We start from the raw sequence: 24138 nt of genomic DNA on the forward strand, positions 1-24138 counted from the left end.
TACTAACGTTATTAAAGGTCACATTCAGAGCTATTGATTACAGATGCAGTGACTTCTTGCCAGGCCACTGTGTTTATGCCAAACTCTGTCATCAGGCTCTCTGCTGACATAGTGCAGTGGCTTTTCATTGTTTCTGTTTAAAATCCATGGCACTACATTTTCCAGAAACCCTGTATGTGATGTTGGGCTCACACTTTGCAGCTGTCTCTGTAGTTCTTAGAAAGGTGAAAAAGCAATGACTTAACACTCTGTACTACCCAAGTCTGATTTTTTTTTTTTTGTCTAAGGTCACCTTATATTTGTAGATCTTGGAAAAAGATCATGAATATTTATGATGGCATCAAAAAATCAAGCAGCTGCAAATTGTTTACAACATTTTTAAGAATATGAAACCAGCTTCTACTATAAATCAAATACATCTGTTAGAACTGGATGAAAACTGAAAGCTCTTCGGTTCCATCCTATCCTCTGAGCATTGAAAAATCATTGGTAGCATGATTCCAAAACATTAATGTGGACTGTATAGACAAAAGGTAGAACCTGAAGTAATGTATCAAATTAATCATTCTAAAGATAGCACTTGAAATTAGTTTAATGAAATATTAATTTGAAATAGATGCCATAAAACTTTGTGGAAACTTCCAAAATGTAGAATCATGGTCTGCCTAAAATTTTGTCTCATTATGCTTTTTTCCTGCTTTAAGAAAAATTCTTCTGTAACACAGCACCTCAGATCTGCATATTTGAAGTGCACATTAAAAATGTGCACAACATTTTCTTCAAATATTTGTTGAATTTTTCCTGTACAGGACCATGATTTACAATCTGCTGCAAATTTAATAGCTAGCTGGAGAAATAGGCAGAAGTAATCAATTTTAAATCTTGGCACTGCTGGTATATTGGTATTTAGATGGCATTTATTGTATGAAAACATCAAAACATTTGGTTTTGTTCAAACCAGAGGAATAATGTGTGTGCTTTAGATGAGCTGCACTACTTGCCTAAAAATTATCTTGAATGAGAGGGAAAACTGTTCATCCCTTAGGACTATGATTTTCAAACTTTTTCTTGCCAAGTACTGCCATCAGCAGCAGTGGTGACAGCAGCCTCAGCCTGCAGCTCCACACGGGCTCACATCAGGGTGCAGGCTCTTGTGTGTCTCTTGTGATATGCGGGTTGCAACTTGGGAGTGTCTGTATTAGAGCTCTTAATTCATTAAAATACAACTGTGCTAATAAATAAACTCTCTGATTTAGAGAGACTACAATTGCATTTTACCTCTCCTTGAGAGGTTTCATATTTTCCGTATTTGGGGTCTCCATTTCTTCCTACCATTTAAATGGTACTTGTACTGTCCCTCAGTTTTTCACTGAAGTACTTTTGACTCAGAAAGTGTGTGGGATTTTAGGTTCTTCCCATTTCATGTTTAAAGGATAATTCAAAGACCTGTATGGTCAGAGGTACCCCTACACTTTGCAAGAAGATCTTTTTCAACTGCCATATAGTTCCCTCCATTCGACACTCTGAAAAATAAACTCCCTTTCTTTTCCTGCTGCCCAGTGTTACAGATTGTCACAGACTATCCATCCCTGAGCAGCATTGCATTACAATTCAAGTAAACCTCCTTCAACCAGCATGCAAGACTTCATCAGAAGGCAAAACGCTAGTCTGAGAGGATAATAACTGAGACATTCTTTTAATAAGGACCATTTTTAAATGTTAAGAATGACTTGTTTTAATTGCAGGAGAGGAAAGGAACTCCTACCAAGAGTCAAAGAGATCCCCCAGCGCTCTCTGAAGTCTTCAAATTGTCTTGTATAGAAATGCCTGAGAATCAGAAATTAAAAAAAGTTATAAAAAATTTCCAGCCATTTTACTGTAAAGTTCATCTGAGGAGTTTATTCTCTTCTGAAATTAAAAATTTTGCTTTAGTTTAAAATTAGGATACTTGACTACCCTATTTACTGAAGGCAAATCACAAGACTCATTTTATAGACCCAACTTTTGCTGAGTTTGTGTAAGCAGGGATGCAGAACAATTATGATTAAAACCATTCTTTTCAATCTACTATACAATATCCACCTGTTCTGTCAGACAGCAGGAATGTATGCCACAAATACAGACTACTGTGGTGACAGCAGCAGGTGTATGGCAGCAACAACTAATCAAATCAGCTGAATCGGAGGTGTGAGTCACATTGCACTTCTGTGCAATGAAAACGACCAGAAAGGAGAGAGCTAAATGATGGTGAATTTTCGTTTTGTTTCATTTTTAAGAACTGTCTTTAAATTATAGGCGATGCAACTGCAACAGTACAAGAAAAAAATAATGAAGAATTGAAAGGAAAATGACACTTCGTTGCTGCAAAGGACAGGCAGAGTGAGATAGGTATAAGAGACAACCATTGTAATCACTCTGAAAAAGCAAGGCATGGGTTTTGATTTTCCTAAAGAAGCAAATGCAAAAGAACTCTTGTCTGTACCATATGACTCATGATGCTTCTTTACTAGGCTTAAAGAGAATTGAACTTGAGTAATAGCACCATTAGAGCTCTTTACCAGGAGCTAGTTCCTGTGGTTTCACTGGGTCCAGCTGCTGATGACTCACAGAGGAAGTGGCAGAGATTAGGTGCACAGGGAAAAAATCAGAACAGCTCAGAAATAAAGCAAATCAACCAAGCATTACCTTTTGTGCACAACAGAACAATGGCTTAACAACTAAGGTTCAAAATGATCCGTCTTATTCCCCTCATTTATGCTATTCCTGTTGGAAAGACCACCAGGAAACATGTGAACCACTGTGGAATACACACTGTAATCCATGGAACATCTCAATTAATATTCCCTCTTGACTACAGCTAGAACAATACATAGCATCAAGCAATTTAATCTCCGGCAATAATGCCTTTTGTAAGATCAAGAGGTCTTTCCCTTGAATTAAGGTTTAAGTGAGGATTTTGAAAATTAGTTAGGTATTCTGCATAACGTCTAGTGGTGGCTACAGGTTCCATAAGTAATAGCTAGGTAAAATGGCTAGACACAGACTGGTTTTCATTAGAAATGTTGTTATTAGTAATTTCTCCTTTGTAAATTCGCATTGGGTTCCCTGTAGAAGAGAGTTAATTCCTCCAGCAGGCTTTGTTATGAACAGATATATAAACAGCTCGTATAAAATTTAAATGTTGCCTCTAGTACTCAGTTCTGAGCTACAAAACTATGTCCCCAGCAGCAAAAAGTTAAAATATGTAACTTAAAAGGGAGGATACGGGAGGAAAAATTCTGGATCTTGTTTAAATTACTAATGTACAGTAGTAGTCCTGCTGTTGGATCACATCACTACAGTCTTGGACACATAGCTCAGGGGATGTTTTCTTCTTGAAAACTGCAAACAGTTAAGGCTCTAAATTCCTTGGGGAGGAGTTCCATCTGAGTTGATATAGATTGATAATGTATCTTATTACAGAAAGATAAGACTACTTTGACGAGATTGTACCACTTCTTTAAAAAAAAAATATTTGAAAAGTATGATTAAGTACTAAAAGCACCCTAGGAAAAAAATATTGCAGATTTTGCTAGGTCAGCAATTTATCCTTGTTTTTAAAAATAAATTGGAATAGATAATTTCACATTCCACTTTCTATTTTGCATAAGAATTTCAGAGGTAAGATCAGTTAGTTATTATACAGAGATACATTTTATAAACATTTGCTTTAGTGATTAATGTAAAACAATTCACAGCCATCTCTTTAGAATATTAAGTAACGCACTGTACTTTATGTGTTTACCATGAGCTGGCCTTTCAAACCCCACAAGGTGACTGTGTGACACTGGTACATGGCCTCTGCCACACAGTTTTGAAGAGGCCCATACTACCTTCAGCTTCAGCTGCACTCCAGCTTATGCAATAAGCACTTGAAAAAGTATTACCAGTAAGAAAGATGCTTCTGCTGGTGTTTTCCTGTATGGAGAACTAAGCACAAATTCACTTCTTGGCCTCAGTTCTCCCGAGGCAGGGCTGCATTATCTGCAGTAAGCAATAAAGGCTGCATTTAAGATATCAAAGACTGTGCTGTGCATTTGTGATGGCTGGCGAGGTGCCGCCATCTGCAGCACTGTGGGTGGCTGGGGGTGTGTAGGGTGCTGCCATGGCTGTCCTGGGCACTGACCTGGGACACCGTGGGATTTGGGGAGAGCTGCACCAGCTGTCCTGAAATTCCTCTTCCCTGCATGCAGCCACATGGCCTTCACGCACTCAGAAGTACATGGATGGATCAGGTCAGTTAATTTACTCTTTTTTAAAAGTCAGTTATTTTATGTTTAAATATTTTCAGTCATCTCCTTCACATTGACTCTTTGGCATGTATGTGAAGGTGAAAGGGATGAACCCTTACTCCTATCAATGCCATAAATATAGATTATGGGAGGGGGGAAAAAAGTTAAATGGAGTTAATATGCATTAGAAATTGTTTATTTGATACTATTATACTATCCCTTTAAGATATGCTAATATGAACTGGCTGTCAATACAACATCACTTAGTTGGTTTTCATCTGGACCTTAGAGCACAACAAAATTATTAGTACATAAATCTCTACTAATTTACTCTAGATTATGATTCTTTCATCAACATGCACATATAAATTATATCATTAATCATAATGATTTCTTTCAGTATTCATACATAGTTTCTTGGGAATCCCACTGTAATTCAGCATGAATTAATGTCCACTTATTGGAAAACACTACCTACATTGATATTTCTAGGGAAAAAAACCAACAACTGTGATGCATCTTAAACTACAGCCTAATTGACCGGGGTGCTGGTAAACAACCACCAAAGGAGCGTCACTGCAGGTAAAGGAAAGTTGTCTTAAAGGCAGTTTGTTCCAAAGCTCATTAGGCCAGATGGCAGCCTGTCTTCTAGGAGCACGTAAAGCACTTATGAGGGAACGGGGGAACTTCTCTCTCCTTCACCCTGCCCTGGGGGAGAATGGTGTGAATACGCAGAGTGAGGGGAGAGCTGAAGCAGGAGGGCATCACTAGATGCTGGAGAAGGCAGTGCAAAACCATCTGCTGCACTTTTTTGACAGGGCTGCATCAGTCTTAAGGAGTAACACTTTCTAATTGGCCTCAACAATAAATTGCACTGAGAGAAGCAGCAGTATCCATCCACTTTTCTGCAGAGTGTTTTTTAGCCATGAATTATATGCTTGGAAGTGGCTGGCCCATAGATTGAGCAGGTTGAGGATCCATGGGTGGAGTGCCTCGGCCTCAGTTTCCCCCTCCTAAGAAATGCAGCTGCCTCCTTGAGAAGTGCTGTGCCCTTTCTGGAGGTGAAGTAGGATATTACTTAATCTAGCTATCAAATATATAAATGGAACATACATATATACATATGCATGCTTCATAAGTGAGACAGTGAGGGGGAAAAAAAGGAACTTCTGACTACAACGAAAGATTCATTAGGAAAAATGAACTAATCAGTGCTCTCCAAGGAGAAATTCATTCTGTTTAGGAGGCCGTACCCTCTGCTGCTGCACGTACTTAATATAATTTATATTATTATTTAAATCACTGCGTAAATTTTAGATACTTTTAAAAATCAAGTTAATGGACCATACTTTACTGCTTAGCATCATTTATATCAAGAATTAGTGGCTGTGGAGATAATATACGTTAACACAGAGGAGAAAACACAAACAAGCAAATATCATAAAACTCATCTGTAGCACGAGCTTAAAATACAACTGCAGAAATGAGCCCTTGGAAGTTGTGTATTTTGTGGTACAGCCTTTCCTTTAAGTTGTGTGCACCCTTTTGTGTAAGTACAAGGTATTCTTGAAATTGCCTACCACCACACAGGGGGCCCAGCCTTGCACCAACCTGTTATGGCAGAATATTTATTGTTCTGGGAAATATCTCCCTCTCCTCACTTCGGATACAAAGGAAGACAAGAATACAGCATGGCTTTCCCATAGCCATAAGAGGAAGTGACAATTTAAGGAATTCTTGGGGAGAACACAGGCACCTATAAAAACTGCTTAGGAGCTGAAGAAAGAGTCTGAGACACTTTAAACAGACACAGCCTAGAAACAAAGAAAGAAGGAAATAAAGATAATAGGAAACTGAAAGAGTAAGAGGATTCTGGCAGCTGAAACAAATCCAGGGCCTGCTGCCCCGGGCTCTTTAAAAGGCAGAATATATTCCCTGAAAATATCTTACCTGTACCAGGCAATAAAACAGCTGTGCATCATTGCTTGCTTCAGGATAGCTGTGCTTTATTTCATTCCTCTTTTTTTTTTTTTTTTTAACAAGAAACCCAGTTGCTTAAGCTTTGACACAAAGTCTTTGAGGGCCCTGGATTCCTGTCAACGTCATGCTGAAGCTCATGTCACCAAAGTGACCGATCAAGCTGCCATGGGAGAATGTTACAGAGATGGGATGGCCAAGGGGGTGCAGCAGGCACAGGGGAGGAGAGAGACAGACCCTGGGAGGTTGGCAGCACCTGTGGCAGCAAGTCCAGTGGTACACAGGTAGTGCAAAGGGATGGTGTTAGCACTTCTTGTTTCATACAATCATAAAATAGTCTGGGTTAGAAAATATCTTAGAGATCATCTAGTTCCAAACCCTCTGCCATGGACAGGGACACCGTCCACTTCTCCAGCTTATTTTATGTTGTTCCTGAAAATCAGGAGTTTAGGTAAACAGTGAGTGATATACTTCTTGGAGTAGAAAAAAAAACCAACCCACAGCTGTGTCCAGGAGGTGTGAGAGGGAATCTGGAAGGCAATCAGCTAACCAGGGACAGTACTTCTTATCTCACTGGAGAAAGTGTCACTTATCCCATCAATTAGGCATCTCTCTCTGTGGGGAAGATAGAATGTTTCTTCAGATTTGAGCATTACTTTCTGATTAATTACTTATGTACAATTTCACTAAACATGGTCTTCCAATACAAAAGGTTTGAAGCTGAGAATGCTCTGTTTGTGCGTCTCGTGACTCAGGCCTAAATTCATCCATATTTCATATTGCCTCATTTGCAGTCTGTTTCTTCCTGCCTGACTTAGAAACTTTCTACTTAGTAAAAGTTGTGAGGTCTTTCCATCTAGCAAATGAAGCTCCAGGTATAAATTCTTTGCTGTTACCACAGTGCAAAGACAGACAAAAAAAGTAAGCTTTTATTAACAGATATGAACAGGGCCTCAGCAAGCCCTGACAAAGTAGCTGTAGTCAAAATCTAATTTTAAACACAGAGAGCAAAATGCATAGACCACACATCGGCACATCCTCTTAGCATTGACTAAACTTATATTCTACCAAGGAGACGGTGAGAAAAGCTTGTTTACCTGTGTGCTGATTTATTCCTACTTAAGGTTTGTTCCTTTGGGAAATGCAAGTCATTTTTTACAAAGCTGTGTTTTACCTTGCAGTTTGGAACCCAAAAAGTCAGTTAATTCCTGAATGTGATGTTGGATAAAATTGTTTTTCTTTCAAGAAACCTGCAACAATTATGTTTTGGTTGACTCATTTCAGATAACCGTAATTGTTTAAACAATTGCTGTACCTAAATTATTAGTTGCTGCCTGAGTGACTGCCTGCATTGCTGGGTCACCTGACAGTTTCGTAGGAGCATTTTTATTGCCCGTACGTAAATAATTTTCTTATTAATTCACAAGCTGCTGCCTCAGATACTCCCTTTGTATCATCTGTGTATTACTTGGGGTCTGGAGCTAAGTGGGTAGATTGCTCACAGCAACGTATTTCATGCATGTCCTTTGGTTTCGGATGCAGCACGCACTTCCAGCTGTCCGGGAGCGCCTCCATTACCCAGTCTTGTGGTAGAGCAAATAGCATTCTGGCCTCAGTCTTCGAGCAGTAGATTAGTGACAGCAGTAGGCAGACAACTTTTGTCCCCAGGGAATGTTAGAAATCTAGAGCTAGAAATAGATGGATTAACTGAAATGCAACCCAACCTCTGATCTACATTATTGTCTCTGTTCTTTATCTCACAAGGGAAGCAGAGATAAAGAGTGATAGACACTGATAATGATGGAAGTCCGCGATAATACACCGAAGTGATAAACTTCTTTGTGGCCCTCATTGTGCCCAGTTGTCTTCAGCTGGTTATGAGCTCTAGCCTCAAGCTATTTACACCATGATCAGGCTAGTAATTAGCAAAATGTTTAATATAATATAGAAGCAATTAGGAGGTGATAACATGCAATTAAGATGTGTTTTCAGATTAAAGATTTTATAGTGCTCTCTTTCTTGAAAAGATAAAGTGCCTATCTCAAAATGTCAAACTGCAGTGATTTAATCTGAGTTATTTTCAATTAATATGCATGTATTCTTGCGATGTGTTCACCGTTGTTATTGACATTGATAAATTAAGCTCATCCCAGCAGAATTTATCCTTGAGTCGCTCTATATTTCCTGAATGTCAGTTCTTTATTCGTATTTTTTTTATGCCTACAAGCTGTGCACGATCTAACTCTAAGTCCCTTGATTCATCCCTGGGATTACAGTAATGTGTCAGTCTGAGTGGAACAATAATCTGAAAGGGCATTGTTATAAATAGTGTGTTAGAATATAATTGTTTGTCATGTCGTTTCTCCCCTTTAAATTCCTCTGAGTCCTGTTTAAGTAATTTAGACAGCTAGAATGACAAGAGTCTTGAGACTTCACTTATAGAGTTGTCCAACCAGTCTTCAGCCTACCCTGTCTTTTGAGACTGTCTCATCTGCAAAGTAGGAAGTGCAAAGAACAGATGAGTTCCGACTACACTGTGGATTTGTTATGAGATTTTGCTCAGGCCATTTATAGAACAATGTAAATGCTACTGATACTAATTTTGCCCAGGCTAGTCAACAAAAATGCTTTTACAATAGCCATTAGGGTGCTTCCTATCATCATTAAATAAGTTAAAATCCTAAAGATGGTTTTCAATAAAATTCCTAATAAAATAATTTTTAAAAAAAATACCAGAGACAGGAAAGACATAGGGGTTTTGTTATTGTTTTTAGTGGTGCCAGCTTTTTAGCAAAAGTAGTAGTACTTCCAAGGAAAAAAATTGCTAGAAATGAGTGTCCAGTTAGATCATCCAGTCCAGTTCCTGGATCATGCAGTGTTATTCTTTGTAACTCATTTTTCTGCTGCTTGGTGCTCTCTAGGTTTTTCAGAAATGCAGCAAAGCATCCAAATATCAGAGGATTTGCATACAGCATGTATCAGAAAGGATTTTCTCAATTTAACAGTTATTTCTTCTCCTATTTCTGCTAAGTATTTCCCCATAGTTAATCCTAACACTTTCCAAATATTTGTGTTTATGTATCTTCTCTTGTTCTTTCTATGGTTCACTTTATGATATTTAGTTCATATGTGGTATCAAAAAAGCAAGTTAGCTGACAGTCTTTGCTAAGCAAGGCAATTTGTATTTGGCTTTATGTCATCCAACTGTGATTAAACTCTTTTGAGACTATGGATTTAGTAAAGTAAGATGATATAACTCGTCACAGCTTATGCTGACTGGCCAGTCACTGTTATCATTTAGTCAGCTAACCCAGTTCTTCATGGGGCTGCTTGAACACATTGAAATGTTGCTATTTGACAATCCCTGAGTCACTGTTGGTCAACCCAGGCATATTTGATTCTCACCTATAAATAAACACCTGTAATATTCTTCATTAATTCTGCAGTCCAACTTCCAGCCTCTCAGCGTCTCTCAGGTAAGTCACTTGGGACATAGAACAAAATGCAGCTCTTGAATGTTATCTGTGAATACCACGGTGTTGTATCCTTCGACTCACCTTCACAGAACTTTAAAAGACGGGCAAAGAAAAAACCAACACAATTAAAGAGAGCTGCTAAAATCTATAGAAGTGTCAGCTGATACCACTGTTCATTATACAGATAAAGTTATTGACTTTTACATATATAAATGATCTGGGAAAAGCTACGTGAAAACTTGAAAAAGACTTTTTTTTGCCAAAAGGAAAAATACGATTAAGAACCTCCGCTGAAATTTGTTGGTGAGTATGTGAACATCTCACTGCCCCTGAATCAACAAGGGATAAGATTAGCTTTACTCAGCTCATTTACCCTATCAGTACTGAGGTCAGACAAAAAGCAGTGACAATGTAGCTGGAAAGTCCTAATAGCCTGGTTTGTCTTTGGTCAGCACCAGAAGTATGACCAGTTATGTCCTGTCTACACTGAAAGCCTTGAACCAAAAAGAATTATAACATTTCCTTCTCCTGGTTGATAAGTAATTCTGTGGGAGTAGTTTTGCTCCAGGGACCATGGCTGGGACTTGCTGGATGCGTCATCCAGAAGGGGTGCAGCAGTGGGTGTGAGGTGGAGTCTGTAGCACGGGGACAGGTATTCCAGCCTGTCCCTGCCAGGGTGCTTCAGGCAGCCTGATGGTGAAGTGGGTCATCTGGACTCCAGCACATGAGATTTTGGGGCGATTCCTTGTATGTTGGCCAAGCAGTGCACGGAGGTCAGGGGAGCAGTCAACGTCACCTTTTCAAAGATCACCCCATTGTTCCTGCTGAAGCACAGGAAAGTCTCTGGTTTCCTATGTTCTCTCCCTGAACAAGTAGTGCAGTACTCCAGAGGTATTGACAGAGGGAGGTAGTAAATAAGGTTGGAAAAGTGCAGGATAGGAATAAAAAAATCTTAATGTTGACCATATAAGATTAATACATAAACAAACAGAGCAGCCACACAGATGTGTTAATGCCATTGGGATATTAACTGAGAGAGGTATTTCTGTTCTGGATTTGCCTCTAGCTACAATTATAAGACCATTTGTACAGTATATTTTTGTTTAATATTTTTCTTTACAGGCACTCCATCAATGTCATATACAGAGTTTACTGAATTATGCCGCTCACATATTTAATAACAAATAATCCTTGCAGGAACTATTATGGATTTAAGTGCGATTATAGTAAGGATGTCCAATAGCTACTTTAACTTATAAAAATATCCATTTTGCAAAGTTGCATACTTAATTATATTGTAGCCTAGAAGTGTATCAGTTTTAATTTAATTAATTTAATTTAATGAGATCTTTGACTTTTTATTAAAAATTATGTGCATTACAAAATTTTCTCAAATAATGTTTGTGGTCATTATATTATCCCCTCATAGATGAGTTATGTGACATTTAAAATAATTTTACAAACTGTGCTAAAGTGAGTTCTGCTTGCTGCTTCTGGGTTAATTTCTGCATTAGTGAATTCAGAATCGGGTCCAATATTTCATGCAGATGGTCTTTCTTGTATGATGTAAGAGGAAAGTGAAAAATTTTCACTTGATCAACAGTGTCAGTCAGCAAAAGAAAAGGTAGTGTTCTTTTTTCTTGTGTTTGTTTCTCTGTTTTCACATTTATGTAATGCACATTTAAGAAAAGAGAGGAAAACAGATTTTTGCAGTGCTACCTTTGAACCTTAGAGTTGCTTTACAACACTTATTGCATTACTAACAAGCCACAGGTGTACACTACAGGAGCGGGTGAAAATGTAATTGAGGGGTATGATGACAGTTAATTGTCCATAATGTATTTATCCCAAGATGCACTTATGCATCTGTTATATATTTAGGTATTTGTTACTGGTAGCTGTGGTGATACTTAAGCAGAGGGGCATCTATATCTAAAAGACAATAAAAAAGGAAAATGCTATCAAGGGGCCCTAAAGTGGCAAGACAAAGAAAGTTCGTCTCTTTTTCACTGTCTCTGAAATGAATAGGTCTATTTATTTCAATGGGATTTTTTTTTTCCACATATGCCATACTAAGGTTTGAGTACAAAACACTTGACTCCTGTTTCTGGGTGTACTACAGAACTGAATTACTTGATTACCTGCAGGCATTTTACTAGTGATGTATTTTGATATTTGCCTTTCTAATATAGTTTCTTCTCTGTTTCAGCTTATTGTTGTTATAAAACAGCCTTGCACAATAGACTAAAGTAGTGTCTATTCACCCATTGACACATAGAGGATTTATGTGTGGGAGTAACCCACAAACTTCCCCTCCTCTTTATTGCCTTCCCTCCATGCATGCCTTGAGAATAGATGTGATAATTAGTCATCTACTTTTATCTATATTTGTATGCCATCCAGACATTTAAGATGAGAACAACAAGTTACTGTATTGAAGCAGTGTCCTGAATTCAAAATGCAATGATACAGCTTGGATGACTTTGGAATATTGTACATTTTTTGGGCCTACTTCTGATCTCTGTGAAATCAACAGCAAAACTCCCACAAGATTCAGCAGTGAGGCAAAACAAGACTGAAAAAATGAGGTTATGGTTTTTGGGATTGTTCAGCAGGAGTCAAATAACTGAAACCAAACCATGTATCTTTAAAATTCAGTGTAGATTAGATTAATAACAAAATCATTTTAGGGCGGTGGTTAGTATCAGTAAGAGACACTCAGTGAATAGCTGATGCTTGCAAAGGTTAGAAGGTAAATGGACAAGTTGTATGAGGGGATGGCTCACCCCACATCAGGCAGAGCGAGCACCGAGATGCTCACCCTGAGCTATGCAACGTGTTAACTTTCTAATCAGTCTGTCTTTCTTGCTGTGCTGCTGGCCTTGCATTTGGATTTGCTTGCACAGACTCCCATCAACTTTAACAGGATTCTGTAAGGGGGACAGTAGTTCCACTACATATAAGATTGGGGCCCATATAACCACATTATCTTAAAAGACCAGAACTCAGTTCATATCAGAAGCTGTTTGCTCATTTGAAACTGGCTAAACATTAGCATCTTAGAAATATTATCTGAAGTTGCTGAACACTGATATTAACCTGCTGCATGCTTGGAGTGCTCTGATAAAATGCATTTGCTGTGGTAATTGTTATATTATGTTCAGAAAAGTGCCAAGAACATAATTGCTTGCAAAATGACTGTGCAGTTCAGCTTTAATCTACATGGCAAAATTGTTTACTAAAATAAAAAAAAAAAATCCAAGTCTTTGCATGAACAAATATATTCAGAAGTAGACTCTTTATTAAACTTTAAATACCAAAATTGTACTATTTGTAGCATTTGCTGTTTGTTAAAAACAAAAACGAAAAGCACATAGCACCCGAGAAAACGCAACAAAAAACAAAACCCCCAAAACACAACAAACCTAAACCACCAGAGGATGATTTCCTTAAGAATGTTCTCTCAGGTATGTCCAGAATATTAATTAGGCCCATCTATTTCTGTCGGATAATAACAATGTCCAAGAACTGAATAGAATCTGTGACCTGTGAAAGGGCCATTCATATGCTTTAGTCTGCCTTAGCGCATTCCTTAACAAGTGAACATAGACCTTTTTCATAGTCATCCTAAATGTTTCAACTGTGTGTTTCATGGTTTGGTTCTTGTGTCTCCAAAACACATAGCTTTTTCCCCCCCCTCTTTCTTTCTTTTCTTTTCTGTCTCTTTACTCTCTCTTTTTTTTTTTTTTTCAGTCTAGTGGGAAGTATTCCATGCTCTCCTCATTTAAATGCTTATGCCTTTATGGTTATTTTTACTGCCATACCTATGGGGCTTCTTACTGTATTGCCTGTAGCTGAATGATATTTTAAAGGAATTAAATTTATTCAGTTTAAACCTTCAGGGGGATACAACAATATCTTAAACAATTAGCAATAATTAAAAAGCATCTATTCGAACTGTGCAAAAAGCAAATAGATTTAATTTAAATACAGTAGTCAGGCCTAAAGGTTTTTTTCATTAAAACCAGGAAGGGTCTTGGCTCATTCCAACCCTTTCTTTTTTTTAGGCATCTTTTCAGCAGTTACTTTTTTAAAGTTTTTTGGCAGTTGTTGGTTCAGAGCATTTCCCAGAGGGTTTGTGTTAGGCATTCCCAAAGCCTCCACAGGACTGACCAAGGTATGCTGCTTCATTGCCTAATCTGAGACCAGAGGTTGAGCTGCTTTGGAACCTTAAGAGCCTTCTCTGTTTAATGAGACTTTTCTGTGTTCACACTGGCTGTACAAGCATATCTGCATTACCGTAATCTAATGGAGATACAATCAAATATTTGTAATTGCTGTGTATCCCAGTAACTATAATTACAATAAACACCAAAATGACATTAGAAATATTTTAAGGTCTTACCAACAAATCTCTGTTCAGTGTGTGATCCTTGGATTTGGTTGGATTTGCTGTAGTGACTCTCCTTTGACACAGCAAAATGTGTGATCAGAGCCATTTTCACAAGAGGCATCAGTGCCAGAAGCAGTTTCTCCTGCTACCAGTCACCAGACACAGTGGAGGGTACCTTCAGGTGGGACTTCAGAAGCTACCTGTGGCTGGACCTCAGTCAGAGCTCCTTCACAAGGCAACCCCAAGCCATCCTGCTTGATTATAATGCATGTTTGGGAATGTAAAGTCAGATACGGGATGGAACCAGGACATTTTAATTTGTGCTATTATGACTGAATTAGGGTCATCCCTTGCTTGTCTCTGATTTTCTCCCTCCCTCTCTGTTCAAAATTATGTTCACATTTTTCTTGGAGACTGTAGCACCAAAAATGCTTCTGGGGTACAGTGTTACTGAAGTATTTTTGGTAGCAGTTCTTAGTTAAAGGTGCTCATCCCTACCTGAATACTCTTGGTCTCACAGCACAGCTTATTCAACAGAAAAGAAACATACTGACACATAATGGAGATGAGTGCATGGCAGCCAGGGACAGGGAGGATTCCAGAGGGCTAAGCCTGAGCAGCAACTGCTCATGCCAGTGGAGAACTGTACTTGTCCTGGATTATAATCAAAATAGCATAGATTCAAACTGACAAAGTTTTGTTTGCATAGTTTATCATGATGCTTAAAGACACTTGGATTCAGGTAGCCTTTTTTTTTTTTTTTTAATTTATCCAAAAATGCATATATTCTATTGTGGTTTGGGGTTTTTTTCAGCTTGAAGTCTGAGAATATTTTCATAAGGAGATGTAAGGGAAGAAATAAATTCTAGACAGTTTGTTGTAAGTGCCAAAGAAAGTGACAGCTATCTACATGAGCAAAATTTCTAACAGTGCCTCACATCCAGTGGAAAATGCTTAAGAGTCCACAAATAGAAAAAGGTTAAAAACTACTGACCTAAATAATTGGTTCAATTTTCAAGACTGCTGAGCATCCAACTGTTCTCATTGATTATAAACAGATGATGATAACGAATAACAGCTCCCATAGTTGATGAAAGGCATCTTTTCTGGGGAACTTGTCCACAGATGCTTAGAAGAAGGATACATCTAATACAAGTCTTTGATAAGGAGGAACATTTCTCCCTTGGTTGTCTATTTTGTATGCATAGTGTACATAAATATTTTTGCTTTCACACTATCTTATGTTTCTTAGAACTCAGTTTAGAATTGAACTGTAGCTGATAAGAGAAAGCATAAGACAAGATCTTAGTTTCATGGATTGTATGCTGCCTCATGCTTCAGTCTTGAAACTGCTTTCATATTTACTGTATTATTTGACCACCTTTTTAAAACTTAGTAAATTCAGCATCCTGTAATACAGAGGAGTTAGAAAAATGTATAAATAATCTGTTAAATTTCATACAAGCTTTAGATCTTTTCTTGGTTGCTGCATCCAACAGGTTTTGTGTTTTGATTCCATATTTTTGTGGTAAATACAGAAGAGCTGTGTTGTTTACTGGGAGAAAATTTATACCAAGTGTTACCAGGAGAAAATTGAAGCTTGCATTTTAATTTAAAATTCTGAACACTCTCCTTAAAATTTTTCTTTTTGATGTTGTCATTCATATACTTCAGATCTCTTGGATTTTAATTAATTTTAATTAATCTTTTGAACGTTTTTGCAGGATTGATGTGGGCAGTGAATTTTTTCAGTCTTGTTATGCAATAGTAGTGCTTTTGTCTGCCAAGAATCTAAGCTGAAAATGTCTACAGTTGTTTGGTCAAAGAGGATTGGATTAGAGAACACCTAGGCAAATTTGACATCCACAAGTCTCTGGGTCCTGATGGGATTCATTCACGAGTGCTGAGAGAGCAAGGCCACTCACAATCATCTTTGTAAGCTTGTGGCAATCAGGAGAGGTGCCTGAGGACTGGAAGAAAGCAAATGCCGCCCTGCTCTTCAAAAAGGGCAAGAAGGAGAACCTAGGGAAACTACTGGCCAGTCAGCCTCACATCAGTCCCTGGGAAGGTGTGGGTCCAGCAGAGGGCAACAAAAATGATTAAGGGACTGGAGCACTTCTCTCACAAGGAAAGGTTGAGGGAAATGGGCCTGTTCAACCTCATGAAGAGACATCTGAGAGGGTAACTCATCTATGTCCATAAGTATCTGAAGTGACAGTGTCAAGAGGACGGAGCCAAGTTCTACTCTCTGGTGCCAAGCAACAGGACAAGAGGCAATAGGCAGAAATTGATGCACAGGAAGTTCCACCTGAATATGAAGAACTACTTTACTGTGCAGGTGACCACACACTGGAACAGATTGCCAGGAGAGGTTGTGGAGTCACCCTCACTGGAGGCCTTAAAGAACCATCTGGATGCAATTCTGTGCCATGTGCTCTAGGATGACCCTTCTTAAGCAGGAAGGTTGGACCAGATGACCCACTGTGGTCCCTTTTCACCTCACCCATTCTGTGATTCTGTTAAAGGCTTATCAGTGTATTCAAAACATCTGTCTTGTAAAATAATAACCTTGGTCCATCTTGTAATATTCTATACCACTCTGATCTATCAGTACTTTGGATAGCTATGGTTACACCAAAACTAGCTTCTTGCAAAAGGGTGCACATCCTGTAAGTGAAGGCATTAAGTTGCAGTACTGACATTAGCTGGAACCAGTTTAAGTTATACACAGATGAAGCCATCTGATTAGAACCCCACTAGGACAGTGTTTGTATAAACTCTTGATTAAATCAGTAATCTACTTTCAGGAACTTTTAAAGATGTTGAGCTGAACTCCTTCCCCCAAAATCCTTAAGACCACTGCTTAAAAACAGATATCCTGCATTTGGAAGCATTTATAGTCAGTGTCCCATTTTCATACAACTTGCTAAGCCTGTCTATATGAGCAGTGCTGAACATAGCCCGTAGCTCCCAAGCCTAGTGGCATATGAAGTGGCAAAGTAGAATAGGATCTGGACCTAGTTAGTCACTGACAAATCATAATGGAGTGGAGCAGCAAAAAAATGCTCAGATGGAGAGGAAATCTCCAGGCTGCTCCTGGTCCTTGTGTCCAGCAAGGGAATTAAGTCATGCAATGGGTGAAGGCAATGACAGCTCTGCAGGTACTGCATTGGCTCTCCTCATGTACTGCTCCTTTTCGTGACACCCAAATGCACTTTAAACCATCACTTTCACATTGTGACTTAATAATTAAAATAAAAAGAAGTTGTTTAATAACTATATATGATCATCCTCTCTGTTCAGAAGAGGGAGCCAGAAAGCCAAACTCAAGGAATCCTGAGGGCCATAGAAATACGAAGACTGCTGAGAACACACACATGCAAATGGCAAATTTGATTACAACGATGGGCTGTCTGCTTTGCAGCTCCTGGAAGCCCACCCTCAGCCATAAAAATGCAAAAATAGTGCAACAGGCAATGTGGCAGAACAGGGCTCTCTGTATTCATTCACAATTAGGTGTTCTATTCTGTTGTCACCAGATGCTGCCACGCACATTACACAACAGAAATGGGATTAGCAGGAATAACAAAAACCTGTCAAAGCACAAAACCATGGCCTAGTAGTCCTGACAAATTAAACAGCCTACAATGAGTGCCAGAGCATGAAAATCACTCACCCTTCCTCTTCTATCTCTCAGAGGTAGGCAGTGAATGCCTTCTTAAAGGCAGGCCACCATGCAACCAACACTAGAAGTAGAGTTAAAAAGGCATTTTCATTTCTGATTGAGCGTAAATTAAGGACAAACCACCTGACTAGTGAATATCTGAAAGATAGATGTTTCATTCTGTTAAATACGGAATAATTTACATGCTCCTGGTATGTCCTAAGTAGCCCATGTTAAAAACCCCGTTATGCCTAACAATCCATTTTTTATATGTAGAAGCTTCTGTGGAGTGCTGTTAATTTATTTGTGTTTGTGTAATGCAAGATCAAATAGGCCCAATAGCTGTGTAAAACTCATGTTTTGCTAACGATGCTCATGCTGGTGGGTCATCAACATGGGATGCTGGAGGATTCAGAGGATGAGTTCTTTATGTATTGCTCTAAGATGACTGCAGTCTTTATATATTTTTAAGGTAAGAACAGGAAGCTCTGTTATAGCCTGTTTTACTTATCTAGAGTTTAATAATGGTGTAATTAAGCTGAGCAGCCAACTATGCCATCCACTTGTCCATCCTGCACTCTTGTCAAAAGTGGTGACTTGTAACAACCTTTTTCATGTGCAAGGCATCTCCAGATTTTGTGGGTTGCCTGTTACTCATCCTACCTTAATATTCCCTGTAGATGGTGATCATTGTCCATTTCTATTGCATCTGTACAGCTCTTCAGCTAGACATTTTCCTCCCAACCACCCTCAGATATTGTTTTCTTGTCCTAAACTTGGTGAACTTTTATTCTTGCCATAATCTCAGCTGTGCGGTTCTTAATTTTTGCTATGTGTGATTTCTAATAACAGAAGTTGTGTCCACATCCACTGTAGGGAAATAGAAGATAAGTAGCTGAAAGATCAAAATTTTTAGGCAGCTGTCTAGATGATACTTTCACAGTGTTCTTTTTTTCTCCTTATACTTCTTTATCCTCACTTTTCTTCCTCCCTAAGAGGTGGCAGATAAGTCACTCAGCTTTAGTGCTACTGTAAGTTTAGATGACCAATTCAGCAAGGGTGACAAATGCTACTTTCTTGCCTCTTTCCTGACCCCATAAGATTTCCAAGATTTCTTCTGGGAATTACTTACAGAAGATGTATTTCTTCATCTGTGGCACAAAACCCATTTTTCCCCTTTATTTCCGCCCTCTGAGAAAGTCCTTGGAGTAATAGGTAAAATGTCAGAAATAATTAAGAAAAATACTGATATACACTGTGGCAGAGAATTATACCTTTTGAGATGGTCGTTGCCATCATCTGTAATCAGTCCCCTGACAATATAAATACCAGCTTTATCACTTGGTTTAGATGATGATGTGTTGAATCAATGTTGATGAAGACTGTATTTTGGTAACTTCAGTTAAAGGGAAAGAATAGTTTCAATTGCGAAGCAGAGAACATAAGTTCAAAGTAGAGTAAGTAATTGACACAGAATACAGACATTCCTTTATATAGTATATATTTGATGCTAAAATCAAATCCTATTTCATTTCATTTCATTCATAAGAAATCTCCCTCATCTGTTTCATTACTAATTTTTCTTTTACTTCAAAATTGGATACCTCTATACATGGAAAGTAAACTCTGTAAGAGTGCTTTGGTATCAACTGTTAATATGTTTAACATATTAAGCTCCTAGAACATCATGTCTACAGTGGTAGGAAAGTGGCAAGATCCAAACTCAAGATATCATTTTAATATTGTGGAGTTAAAAGTAGGTAGGTGCTGATTACACCTTAAGGAATTTTCTGTGATATGGTGTGTCCATAATATATATATAATAATATTGTCACAGACATATGGTATGGTACATTAAAAAAAAAAAATGGACCAGAGTCCTTTCTTATGGCATATCTAGGAAATGTGTAGTATACCTTGGGGTTTACTATAAAAGATGACAGCCTTGGAGATAAAGGGGATTGGAAGATAAGAAATGGAGATTTGAAGTTAGCATGATAGAAAAGGCAGAAGACAAGAACTACAGGAAGAATAGATATGTCAAGAAAATATGGGGAAAGGGCTGACAGTAGCACAGTTCTGTCCCTAAAAAATTTCTGACTAAGAACTTGCTTTTTGCTTGTCGTGGAGACCATGTATCCAGTGACTACCCATGTCCAGGAACAATGTCTTTACTTTTTGGGCTAAGTGGCTGTTTGGTTTATTAGGTGTCTATGTTCTTAAGAAAGAACCTTTTTGTCCTGCGTCTTAAAAGAAAAGGTCATATTTATTTTCCAGGGAAATCATGTCATGACTAGATTTATAGTATCATGTACTCAAAGATCAAATTGCATAACCGCAAGCATTTATATTTTTATTTATAGGAAATAATATAAAGGAGCAAGAAGCTTATGTGCAGCTTAAGTGTTGGACATTTATCTTTTTCAAAATGCATTAGAAAGGCAAATGGACTTGCAATGCCAGTTAAAAAGCTAGGATCACTCACTGTAGTTTATTACTTTTTACATTTAGGTAGATTCAAAGTTATAGTGCCTGCAGTTCAACTGCTCTACTATATTTTATGAGGTACAAGGTAGCAATTGGTTGCATAAGGGACTAAAGATCTGGTGCTAAATCCTCTTCAACTTTTAAATAATACTTCCATATTCTTTGATTTTTTAAAAAAGCCTTAACAGCTATGTCTACATAGTAAATAGATACCTTAACATGCTTTGGAATGGATCTCCATATAAAAAGCCTTGCATCCACATGCAAACCTCTATAGATCACTCAAAATAATTTTGCAGACCTCGAGAATTCTAGGATATTGGGACAGTGCTCAGGGCCAGAGTTCTCATGGTCTACATGAGACTTAAAAATTAGCTAGGTCCAAAATTTTCAGCAGGAGTATGCTGTGTTCACATGATGTACGGTCCCTCAAGCCAAAAGAGTATTAACAAACTAATCTACTGCCTCCAATCTTTTATATAAAAAAATGCCTATTCTTCCAGAAATTTTTCTAGAGTTTTTCTGGTGTATTTTGACCTCTCTCTTTCTCTGCCTTTAAATTTCTTTTCTCCTTGTCTGTCTATTCAAAATAAAACTAACAGAGGAACAATTGTCCTGTTTGCATCACAGATACAGCAGGTCTCTGATGACAAGCAATAGCTCAATGTTCATTTTCATTACACAGGCATGAAAATCCACTGAAGCTGACTTGAGAAGTCTACAAGTTGCTGCCTTCATAGACTTCTGTGTTCTGGAAGCATGGAAAACTCCCTGATGCCTGAAACGTGCATGCACTCTTATGGAATATGATATGTGAGTATAATCTAATATGTGTATGAAGGAGCTGAAGAGTACATTATCTTTTCATGTAAATGTATCAGGAAAGTCCCCAGAACTAATTTCTGGAAGCAGTTAGGAAAGCTGACAGAGCATAGCAGGACTGGAGACTCTTTCTTGTTGCTCAGCAGACTGTGTTGAATGGCTGGGCTCAGCAGAGCACCACACACATTCAGTCAGTAAAAATTGTTGGCATCACCTGAAGATGATTGTTATCTCTGGAAGACTCCCTGTCATGTGGATAGCTTTCATGCACAGTATGATGTGTGGTTTGAAGCGAGTTTTGCATGTTTTCAGCCAGAATGCAAACCCAAGAGCTGCAGAGCATATCTGTGCAGAAATAGCTAAGGGCACCTGGCAAGAAAACAATGGTTCCTGGTGGCCCAAAACCTAGTTCTGCTGGAGCTTCTGGAAGTGCCTCATCTCCTCAGCTCACTGCTGGCTCCACACTTGGAGTTCAAGATTGAACTTCTAAGTTAAATCTTGTGACCATCTCCATTGTTTATGCTTTTATTCATGTTGAGGAACTGTCTCAAGTGCATGAACTGGAATTAATTTTGGATAAAAGTAAACCAACCACATCTGACACACTGCAGATAGAAATAGGTACTTGATCTGTGGGATTAAACAAGAGACAGTCCGAAGTAAAAATTAATAAATTAATTAAAATTGCCAGTAATGTAGATTTCTGGTCCTTACTGTCAACTGTTTTGCTCTGCAGATCCACTTCTTCTGGTCTGCACTATTTGCCAATGTGGATGTAAGCCTAAAAGTTCAACTGAGCTTTTTTTCTCAGTGTAAAAAGAACTTTCTGATGGCTTCAGAAAATGTTCAGTCTATCATGATTCAGTCTTAAAGAGTGAAATGGGAAAGATAAAAGTTTAACATCTTTATCAAACAGTACACATCCGAGATAAAAGCCCGAGCAAGTCCAGACTGTAGTAATATTTTAGGTGTTACTACATCTCCAGGATCCTTTAATTGTCTTTAATATATACATGTATTTTAAACTTGCATATCAGAACTGTAAAAATACACCAAAGCTGATGGCAGTGCACATGATCAAATCCTCTTAGATATAAGCTCTGCTTGGTTTCCCATATGATTTTTAGTGCCTGCTAATTGTTTAGGGATCAGTTTCTGCTGTGATGCTGCTTATAAGTGTATATATAAAGGTAAGGGAGAACATCACCTCTCTTGATGTGGCAGACAGTTGCTAAATAAATCTCTACTAGATGGGTGCACTGTCACCCTAAATAAGGCATAAATCATAAATTAAATTTTAGAAATAACTATTTTAACTAGGGCAGTGTGGTGCTGTGAATCTTTTATGAGAAAGGAAAAATACATTTTTTAGTGTTTTGTTTCAGCAGTTTTAATAATGCTTTTTATTTTCAGTGAGGACTTCAGGTCATTTGGATTGTTTTCATTGAAATGAGAAAGCAAAGTACTCCTGCCCAAATGAAAATAGATTTAGGGTTTTTCTCCCTTTCTTCAAAAACAAATGTACTTAGTAAACAACATAGGAATTGCTTAATACACTGAGATATCAAGCTATTTTTGCAGAATTGCAGGAAAGCATGATAAAACACAATTTGCTATTACTGCTGTTGGCAGTACTTTGAACTGGTGAAAGAGATGCATTCCTTATTTTTCAGATGTATTTTGCTTTGTGTCTTAGTAGATGACAAATATACAACCAGTTCTATAAGTCCTTGAAAGATTTTATATTCTCTTCAGTATTTTAAAATTAAGTTTGATCCATCCTAAGTTTCAGCATGAGTTCTCATTGGCAGCATGGCGTTAATAAATCATCAGAGCACCATTGATCAACTGGCTTATTTAACACTGCACAAACAGCAAGAACTTATACTGGGCCACAAACCCCACTCCATGCCTTTGCCATTAGGAGAGTTAATTATTTCACACTGACAGGTTATTAAGTTCTCTCTAGCTCCAGAATTAATATGAAAAATACTTAGAAGAGACTTTTGGGCAAAGAGCAAGTTGGGTCAGGTCTGATCCCAGATCAGGTTGGTCTGTTCTGGGTGAGACAGTCACTACTAGAATAGTAGCTCTATTCAGAGACTCAGCTTCTACACCTGAAAAAGGGGGGAAATTATCCTGGTCCTTACCATGTGGTTACAGATTGACTGGGTCCCATTCATTTTCAACCATTTTCTATTCCTGCTTTAGGATAGCTTTTCCCAAGTAATCCTTAGGCAATTATCTTAGACTTCAGCCTGACTTGGCTCATTACATTTCTCTGCTCTCCATTCCCTGTTCATCTTTCTTTGATGTTGCATTTTTATACATTACTTTCCCCACATGCACTTGTAGGATTCAGCCTGTATTGGCCTTATTATAACTTTCACTATCTTCATAATGAACTGGCTCTGTTTTCTCATTTCATGTAACGAAAAGAAACCACTGTCAAATAGCAACCATTAATGGCACAAATTTCTATATCTCACTAAACAGAAACACTCAGATCTTCAACTGATAAATTTAGTGCAATTCGATCTAACTTTGTCTCCTTCAAAACAGCAGCCTGGTATCCAAATTAGGTCTTAGATTAGAATTGTCATCAAGACTGTCTACTCTAGGGAAAACCAGAAATATTTGGAGAATAATTTAGCCCATACAAAGTGAATCCTTAAGTACAAGGTGAAGGTGTGTGAACACCCTCCATGGAGCCGGAGAGCAGCCTTGGATCCCTGGAGTCCTGACTTCATGTCCTTTACAGAGGAACATCAACATAGGCCATATTCTTCAGTCTGCCAAAAAGGTAATGCAGAGAAGATAAGAAAAAGGATCAGAAGATCATGATTGCCATGGAGAGGAAGAAATACCCACTATTTTTTCTGATACCAGAAGTGAGGGGATTAAATGAAGGCAACATGCACAACCTCAGAGGGGATCACGATGGTTCTGCACAGTGGGGGCCCTCATGCTGTGGGTATTGATCCTTTATGGGAGTGTTCAGTAGGCAACTAGAGAAGTTCATGGAAGAGAAATCCAGCAAGGTCAGCT

The 24138-nt window shown here is 38.2% G+C and overlaps 1 long non-coding RNA gene across 1 annotated transcript in view; it reads right to left on the bottom strand.

Moving 5' to 3' along the window:
• Nucleotides 1–24138, bottom strand: part of LOC108640103 — a 37378-nt gene that overhangs the window by 6084 nt on the left and 7156 nt on the right. Inside the window, exon 2 of the long non-coding RNA XR_001920930.1 lies at nt 1766–1827. This is a non-coding gene — a long non-coding RNA (uncharacterized LOC108640103). The remainder of the gene's footprint in view (nt 1–1765; nt 1828–24138) is intronic.

Source organism: Manacus vitellinus, unplaced genomic scaffold (assembly GCF_001715985.3).
Source record: "Manacus vitellinus isolate BGI_N305 unplaced genomic scaffold, ASM171598v3 scaffold_29_pilon, whole genome shotgun sequence".
Lineage (NCBI taxonomy): Eukaryota > Metazoa > Chordata > Aves > Passeriformes > Pipridae > Manacus > Manacus vitellinus.